The sequence below is a fragment of the Haemorhous mexicanus genome, chromosome 15 (genome assembly GCF_027477595.1).
Source record: "Haemorhous mexicanus isolate bHaeMex1 chromosome 15, bHaeMex1.pri, whole genome shotgun sequence".
Lineage (NCBI taxonomy): Eukaryota > Metazoa > Chordata > Aves > Passeriformes > Fringillidae > Haemorhous > Haemorhous mexicanus.
The window spans coordinates 8,890,797-8,899,707 of NC_082355.1; the positions used below are offsets into that span (position 1 = coordinate 8,890,797).

Here is an 8,911-nt window from a genome sequence, read left to right on the forward strand (position 1 = left end):
AAACATCCCAAGGAAAACAAAAAACCCGAAAAACCCAAAAAACAGAAAACAAGAGACAACCCCCTCGAGCCTCTGGAGAGCACTGCGATGTCCGCTCTTGCACCGGCACCACGCGTGTCCGAGCAGCCCCACGGGCGGCCCCGCGCTCTCTTCTCCCTCCCGGGGCTGCTACTTCCCCCGCAGGCCGCTCCCCGTTCCCTCCCGCCCCGCCGGGACCCCCGTGTCACCGCGGGCCCGCCCGAGGCCTCGGCCCCGTCTCCCCCGCACCCCCACGGCCGCCCGGAATCCTACTCGCAGCGCCGCGACCCCGCGGCCCGCAACCTCCCACCCCAACCATCCCGCCGCCCCGACCCACCCGGCGCGGAGCAGGCGGCCTCCCCGGGGCGGGTGTCCGTGAGGCGCCGGCTGGGCCGCGGCCGCCGCTGCTGCTGCAGCGAAACTTTGCCGGGGGAGGCGGCGGGACGGGAGCGGCGGCGGCGGGGCCGGCGGAGCCAGCGCCGGGACCCGGATGTGCGCGAGGGGCGGGGCCGCGCGCGCGCCACGGCGGCGGCGGGAGGAAGCGGGAAAAGGGCCGGGCCGGGCCCGGGTGCCGTGTGGGAAGGGGCCCTGTGGGCAATTGGCCCCGCGCTGTGAAAGGGAGCGAAATAAGTGCAAATAATTAATTAGTGAATAAGTGTGCGGGGTTCGGTGTCAGAAAATAACGTGCCACATAACGGAGCAGTACAAAAGGCCCCGAAGGTCCCGCTGTGATGGCGGGCGCTGCTGGGGCCGAGGGCCGGCGCTCTCCCGCAGTTCCGCGCGCTATGCTCCGGCAGCGGCTGACACCGCCCTGGGCAACGGGGCTGTTCTCACAGAGCCACAGGCTCACTTGGGCTGGAAAAGAGCTGGGGATCACTGAGCTCAACCTCTGACCAACACCACCCTGTCAACCAGACTTATGTCAATAAGGGACACACTCAGTCTTCCCTGAAACTTCCAGGAACAGTGACTGCTGCCTCCCTGGGCAGCCCCTTGCAATGTCTGAGCACTGTTTCTGCAAAGAAATTCCTCCTGATGCCCAACCTGAACCTCTGCTGGTGCAGCTTAAGACTGTGCCCTCTTGTCTTGTCACTGCCCAGGAGCAGAGCCGACTCCTTGGCTACAACCTCCTTCCAAGGTGTTGTAAAGAACAGGATGGTCTCCCCAGCCTCATCTCTGGGTGTTATCCACAATGTCTTGGAGCAGTTGAGGTCCTTCAATGGGCTGTGTCTCTGAGTAAATTAATAAAATACCCAGTGAAGCTTCGAGAAAATGTGTCAGCAGTGTTAAGGATAGCTCTAGAAAGGATTGCACAGATGAAGATTTTCCTACTGTGTATAATGCCACTATGAGACAGACTCTTGCTGTCCTCATTGTGTGACGTGGAAGTGAGCACTGTTGCCTCAAAGTTGCTTTTGGACCAGACAGAAGAAAATTTCAGAGAGGTACTGGGCCAAAAACACATCCAGTGTGGCACAGCAATGTCTGACCTTGGTCAAGAATACTGCAGGCACAAGTGTTTCTTGTCATTTTTAACTGAGTGAATTATTAGATATGAGGGTATTTTTAAGAATGAGCAATGAGTGCAAGGCTGACCTACGCTCAACTCTGCTCTTCAGGACCAGGTGGAACCATTCACCACAAACTATTGTTGAGGTCTGAACTCCGATGGCTTTGAAAAATTTAACTTTATATGGGCAACAGGAATGTCCACAATTAGAGGAAAGTATTTCACACTTCACTCACTTCACAACACAAAGGCTGCTTTCCTCAGAGACTGATCATGGCCAGCTTCAGACATACTGCTGAACTAAGCTAAATCTTAGTCTGATAACTACAGAAATTCCTACAGAAGAGTTTCTTCCTATGGTCAAAAAAAAATTGTGTAGGAACAGATATATGTGGCAAACCTATAATTTGTTCATAAGTTTGTGTGTCTGTTGTAGAACATGTAACTACAGTTAGAAATCTGGCGTGCCAAGTGTATCTGGCATACCAACTGAATCTTGCTATCAGATTCCTTTTGGAAAAAAAAAATAGAAGCATGCAAGTGTAATTGAAAGTGATTCTATATACATATAATTAAGTTATAAAGAAGCCACTGTGAAAACCCTGTGTTTTATTTATGTAACTTAAAGGTAAAACATCTATCTAAAAGAAAAAAGAAATTAAGAAAAAGCAATGTAAAGTTCATAGAAATAGGGAAAAATATCAAATGAGCCAAACTGAAATTTTGATTTCAAGTATATTTGAGCTTTAAAGAAATTTTCTTCTGGTCCAAAACTACATGGCTCTTGGATGTAAACAGAAGTTCTTAAGAAGTCAATTAATAGCCCAACAGGATATCTCTACTAAAGTTCACAGCAGCAGTGAAGGAGCAAGGCTTTGAGTAATTTAGTCCCAGAACAGAGCTAACCTTTGGGGACTCCTCTGTATCTCTGCACCAGCAATTGTTCTGCTTTGGCCAGGCAGTCCAAAATATGGGACAAAAAATAAAACAATAACTGTTGGCCTTTTTCCAAATCTTTTGTGTAACTTAATTAATAAACCAAGTAACAAACAACAAATTGGCAGCAGGCATTTTAGGTGTTGTTCATGTGCCAACCATCATGTCTCTAGATAACAATATGTTCTCCTCTCTTGAGGAGTTACAAAACACTTGTATACTGCTGGGTCAATCTACATCACAGAGCTCCTATGCACTTTGTGCTGTGGGGGTTTCAGGGCTCCAGTGATGAGGAAAGCTGAAGGTGTGCATGCAAGAGTATGGGGAAGACAAGGAAAACTCTAAGATTTCCAAAATTAAGTTTTCCTAAAAAGTCTTGATTTAAAACTATGGGCAATTGAGACATGTCTGCTTGTGGCACGCCCTCCTCAGAAAACAGTGATTTTTAAGCACAATGCAGAGGCTTTTTTGGAGTGTGGTAGTAAGGAATATGATAATTGGTCTGAAAAGTATGTTTCCTTTTTTTTTTTTTTCATGCCATTTTGTCATAGACTAATGTTGAATGGGCAAACCCCAAATGTCTGAAGTCAAATTATCTCTTTGTAGTCAATGAGACTGATAAAATACAAAACAAGTGACATTGGCTGTCTGATGATTCAGGTCTGTGTGCCCTTAAGGCCACAGGAAAATTAACATCACATTCACCTATTCATACATGGTCTCCATCATTTAGATCTCTAGTGCCACATTCCAGTGGGTCCACTCTAATTACATATCAAGTTCAATAAAAGGACAACAAGGAGGCTCCAAGGACCCTGAACATATTTTTCAGAAATCATGTGATTTCACAAATTCCTGAATTTCACAACTCATGGAGCCATTGATCCTATTTTATCACTGTCAAACCCAGGTTTTCCAGCACATAGACATGCAGCTGAGTTAATCCAAGGAAAAATGACTACCTAACCTCTCCCTTACCTGAATGTTTTAATTAAATTATTTAGATTCTGCAGAGACAACTGCACATGTTTATACTTTGGGTCCTGCCTTGTAAAGTGAGCTGAAGTACAAGTACCTGTCTGATTCCTTTGTGCACGGACTAATGGCAATGAGGGCAGAAAAACACCTTCCCATAAAGCTGAGCTACAGTAGGTGTTTATGTCAGAGTGAGAGATAACCTCAAAGTCTGATCAAAGTACAAAACAACCAACAGACGAACTACCTACAGCTATCAGGCCTTCTGTGGTTGAGAAGTGTGAAGTTCAAGAATTATCTTAAATTCCATTATTTTCATTTTACTCTCCAGTTTTTTAATATTATTCCTATATTTCTTAGTGAAATTTTTATTTGGTTAGAAGTGAATTAGTATGAAAATAAAATAGATTGTTTGAATTATAAGGAAATAGTCCTGAAAAAGTTGCTTTATTACAAAACTTCGGCCTTCCTGTACTTTCTTAAATGGCTGTATTGTTCAATTTCATTTCTATCAACTTTCTAAATTGCTGGGGGAAGAAGGTGGAATGTTGTTTAAAAATAAATATATGTAAACAGTTGCCATGTCTCTACCCCCATTAAGCATTTGCAAAGCCACTTTATGTTAAAAAAATCTTATAGTGTGAAAGATGGCTTGGATATTTAAACCAAAATCTAACTAAAAAAAAAAAAAACTGGGGGAAATGGATAGGATAGCTCCAGAAAGTTCCATGCTCACAGCTGTCAGCTGAGAAGAAATGGGGGAAGGGGGAAATGCTGAGAAAGGAAATTTTTTTTTTTTTGGCAGTGAAGAGAGGAACATGCCATCGCTGTTTGAAAAGTTTCAGGGTGGGATAGCCTAAGGAGGGGCTAACATACTATACATACCTTTATGTATATTTTTGAGGCAGAAAAACAGTGTTGTGTTTAAGCAGAGTTCAGCAAGTGGAGAGGGAGGTGACATTCACTCTGGCCATTTGGTTCTCTTAAGCCCACAATTGACAGCAGTCTGAGAACAGGCACAGGAGGTGGTGAGAGGCTGCCTCCCAAGAAGACAATACAAATGCTGTGTACCTTGCATCACATATGTAAGAAAATGGAAATAACCTTTAGTGTCTGGAGGAAAGACATTAAAGTGTTTATCTACAAGGCCCTCAGAGGTGTAGGCTCCTGTGAAGTTACACTCACTGGCTCATAGCCTTTGAATCCCCAGAGCTAATTCTCAAATTAAGTACCCTGTTATTGTCACAGCCACACTTCTGGGTACCTTGCATGACAGCTCACACAGAGAAATGGAGAGAGAATTAGTCTTGTTTCCTGAAGCTACAGATAGAAGACATTAACATGAAATTGTAGACCAGGGGAGGGAAGGCAAGCCAAAAGTATTCTTCTGAGCAAGTTTAAAGCTGCAAACTTTTCTTCCTAGACTGGAAGAAGAAATGGGCTGAGACATGTAGCTGAATAAGGCTATGGGACATCTATGGAGATGTTAGAAACAAAGACATAATTATGTAAAAGCTTTCTAAGTTCAGCTCCACTGCACAGAATAAATTGTGAATATACTGGGTATGGTATATCCAGTCCAACAGACCTGAGAGTCACTTAGGATGCAAAACTGGACACACAATTCAAGAAAAAAAGTCTGAAAAACATATTAAAAAGGCAACATCCTAAAAAAGGAAAAAGGACACTGCAGGAAGAGTAAGATGTGTCTGAAGGTATGAATAAGAGCATTTGCTTGAGAACTGTCACAAGTGTGGGAACCACCATTCGTTGACACCTGTGGATACAGTCCAGTTAGGGCAGAGTACTCCTAAATCAGATCTTCTTCTTGGAATGGGGGGAAAACCTTCCCAGAGAAATGGGAAAAATGCCCCAGCTGATGAACACAAAGTATTATAGTGCTCTCAGAGAGGACATGATAAAAAAGATAATTTTAAGCAGCTTGATTCCTTTGAATATTGCTCTGGTGTTATTTTTTCTGGACCATCCCCAGCTTGGCCTCACCATCATCAGCAGTACAGAAACATGCAGTGCTCTCATTCTTCTAAATCAGTGATTTTCAACTATTTCCAGAATATGACCTCACATTACAAGAACACTTTCTGGAGTCTGACACCTGCTACTAAGCTCAGAAAAATGTTTGGCCTTGCATCCTCAAAGCTGTCTGCAACAACCAGACCAATTTCCTATGGACAACAGCAAAGATGGACCATGGAATTGAGATAGAATATGTAGTACAGAAATAGGATGAATCTGACATCACAGTGAACTCCTTACATGTACCATAACCCTGTGATCACCATGAGCTTTTTTCTTTGATGAAAACTGGCTTCAAATTAGCCATGAAGAAAATTGTGTCTTCCTTTCCTAAAGGTTTATTCCCTTCCCTCCATTTGTTTTATATCCCATACCATTAGTCAGACATGGAGATTTCTGGGTGAATTCCTCAATGTTATCTCCTGCATGGTCCCAGTTTTTCCTAGGGTTTTTCAGTCCCCAGCCCAAGCACTGCCTTCTAAGCATGGTCCCTTTTGGTGGTCCCTGGCATTTGGGTGGGACACGTGTTAACTCCAGGACAGTGAGGAGATCTGACATGCAGCCTCACGTAATCATCTCACTCAACATAATCATCTGCTGACACAGTCATGAGCTGTGTCATCCAGCAACAGAAGGACCCAACATCCACAATAACTGTGCACTGAAAACTTGCATTTGTGGCTCCATGGCCAAAACCACAGGAAAACTATTTTTAGCACAACGGAGCTCTAAATAGTGGAAGCACTGAAAATTTAGCTCACATCATGGGCCAAATTCTTCTCCTGGTTACACCCACTCTATGGAGAAGCTTGAGTGTAGTAAACAGAGACACTCTGAAACAGAAATTATTATTTTTTTTTTAAGCGAAGTTTTGCTTATGAGCAAAATAAGTATTTTAAACTTTAAATGAAGAAGAATGTGCATCCTCCAGCCTTTTCATCTGGAAATAAATGAAAGGAGAAAGGAACTGTTTGAAACAGAAGCTCTATTATAGTAACTGTATCTGTTGTGATAAAGGTAATTCTTCTCACCTGTATATGTGTGAACCATACCCAGAGCTGACTTCTCTCCATTCATTACAGGCACTTTTGGCCTAGACCAGTGAAAAGAACACTGAGTTTATCTGTATCTTGAGAGAAGGCAACACAGATGAGTGTAACCTCTGAGTAACAAATCAGGTTTTAATAGCTAGACCTACACTTAATTACTCACAAGCCAACTTTCTAACAGCCGTTTTATCACCTCAGGATTTCCCAACACAAAACAATTAGTGATGGCAGTGCAGAGCACTTAGGCTTTCTCATGTAGGAACTGACAGGACCTGACTTTCTCCTTCTGGGTGTAATTCCAACGGAGTCACCAACTTACAGGGTGCTGAGCCTTTATAACTTGCATTTAAATTTTGTGGCACACTTAGGGACACAATTTTGTTTTCCAGCCTCATGACCAAATAGTTGGGTTTAATAATTTCCTCTACCATATCAAGATCTGCATATACAAGCATAATAATGTCTATTGTAAATTAAAGTGCTTTTGGGCATAGTGTAGTACAGGTTTTGGACAGTGTGTTTCAAGCTATTTGCTTTCTCTTACCAAAATTTCCACCAAATTGTTTGTTTGTTTGTTTGTTTTTTGTTAGGAGAAGAGGGAACTGGATCATCTTCTAAACCCAAAAGTTTTTGGAAAAGTCAGTAAGATGAAAAAATCATAAAACAGTAATATAGTAATGACAATCTTATTTCTCACTCTTTATCTTATTGTTTTGAAGACTCTTCTTTGCACTCTTTAAGCACTGCCCTATGCCATATGTTTTAAAAGGAAATACAGGAAGGAAAATCAAAAGGCAAACAACACATTTTAAATTTAGCTGCATTTTTTCTAATCTGATACAAATGAGTATTGTTGTCTAAATACCTTCATATGTAACACTGTAAAGGGCAAAAAATAAATTCATAAATACTCCAGCTGCTTAGCTGGCCCCGTGTAAGGCACTGCCACTAAAATAGTTCACAACTGTAATTACAATTCGCCACATCTTGGGAATGACATTTAGGATTCTCGAGGCGCTTTTAGATAATTTTTAGACTCCATGTAGAAGTTCAGCTGTCACAAAGCCAGTTTTATTTTGTAACAGATTTTATCCTTTGGAATGTTATGTTTGGAGTGAGCTGAAGATACGGAAAAATGCATGCAATATAGTTTGCTTACCCGACTGAAATATAACTCCTAAAACAAAGCTGACACTTTTTTTTCCCCATAAGGTTCATATTCCAGCCTGTGCTTGTCCACAGCTATTTAGACTTGGAAGTGGGGGCCATGGGGGGGGCAGGAGAAAAAACTTTCCCCTACTGCACTGCTCTGACTCCATTAGTGGAGTCAACGAGAATTCCTGCTCTCTCTCCAGTAATTAAATAAATATTTAACATTGCGCGATTCAATTGGAATCCCAAAAGTTAACAATAGCTTGAGCTATCGGTGTTGCTATCTCAGGGGTTCTGCTTTCACAGGGGTATATTTAGATCTCGGCCACATCGCCCACTTGCATTACGAATAGTACAACCCCCTCTCCTAAAAAACAAAAAAAAAAAAAAGAAAAACGAAAACAAAACCACCAAGAAGCTCGGTAAAATCTGGAAACTTTTATAAAGTGACGCCATCTCCGCGGATCGCCTTCCCTGCTGCACAACGCACTTCAAAGCGGAGCAAATGCAGTGGCCGGCAGGCTCGCGTAAAAAAACCCAACCAACCAAACAAAAAAACCAAAGCAAAACAAAAAAAGCAGTAAGGAATGAACACAGCATTACCTTCCAGCAATTACTGCAGCTCCATTTCCTCACCCTGTACTTTGTCACTATCTCCCTTGCAGGGACCCCCGGTCCCCTCTCCCCGTGCCGGGGCAGAGCCCTGCGGACGGTCCCGGCGCGGCCTTGGCAGGGACGGGGCGGTGTCACCCCCGAGCTGCCGGCGGAGAAACGTGGTCCCCGGTTTAGAAACTTTCTGCAAAACTCGTGTGTCAGGTCTTTTTTCCCTTCCTTCTTTCATCCTGTAATACCGCCCTTCGCTCCGATGCAACGCAGCCATCTTTTGTGCTGTGCCTTTCTTACAATCCCTGGATTTTGCCGGTGTAAATGCTGGTTTTGCCCCAGAGCACGCTGATCCCTTTTCGTGATTTATTTATCTGCTTTGCAAAACGGGAACTGCAATCACGGTGTATTGATTCTTTGCATTAAGTCTCTCTGCAGAAAAAGAATAAGCACAATCTGAGTTTTTAATGGCTATAAATGTGTATATGTATGTATAATACATATAAATACATATGTATACACATATTTAAGGTATTCACATGCTATGACTATGCTCATATCAACACAGACACCTCAAAATTGGGAAGTTAAATTAGGATAATGGTGGTTTTCATGTAAAAATATAAAGTAA

At 43.0% G+C, this 8,911-nt stretch overlaps 1 protein-coding gene across 3 annotated transcripts in view; it reads right to left on the reverse strand.

The window, feature by feature from the left end:
• SMAD5 (SMAD family member 5) overlaps window positions 1–8,552 on the reverse strand; it is a 28,207-nt gene extending 19,655 nt beyond the window's left edge. The window contains exon 1 of one of the 3 annotated variants that reach the window (XM_059860543.1): window positions 8,281–8,552. The gene's annotated coding sequence lies outside the window, so the exon portion shown is untranslated. Of the gene's footprint in view, window positions 1–355; window positions 503–8,280 lie in introns of those variants that run through there. The other 2 variants (XM_059860542.1, XM_059860544.1) reach the window with 2 other exon arrangements.
• Window positions 8,553–8,911: the final 359 nt, after the last annotated feature.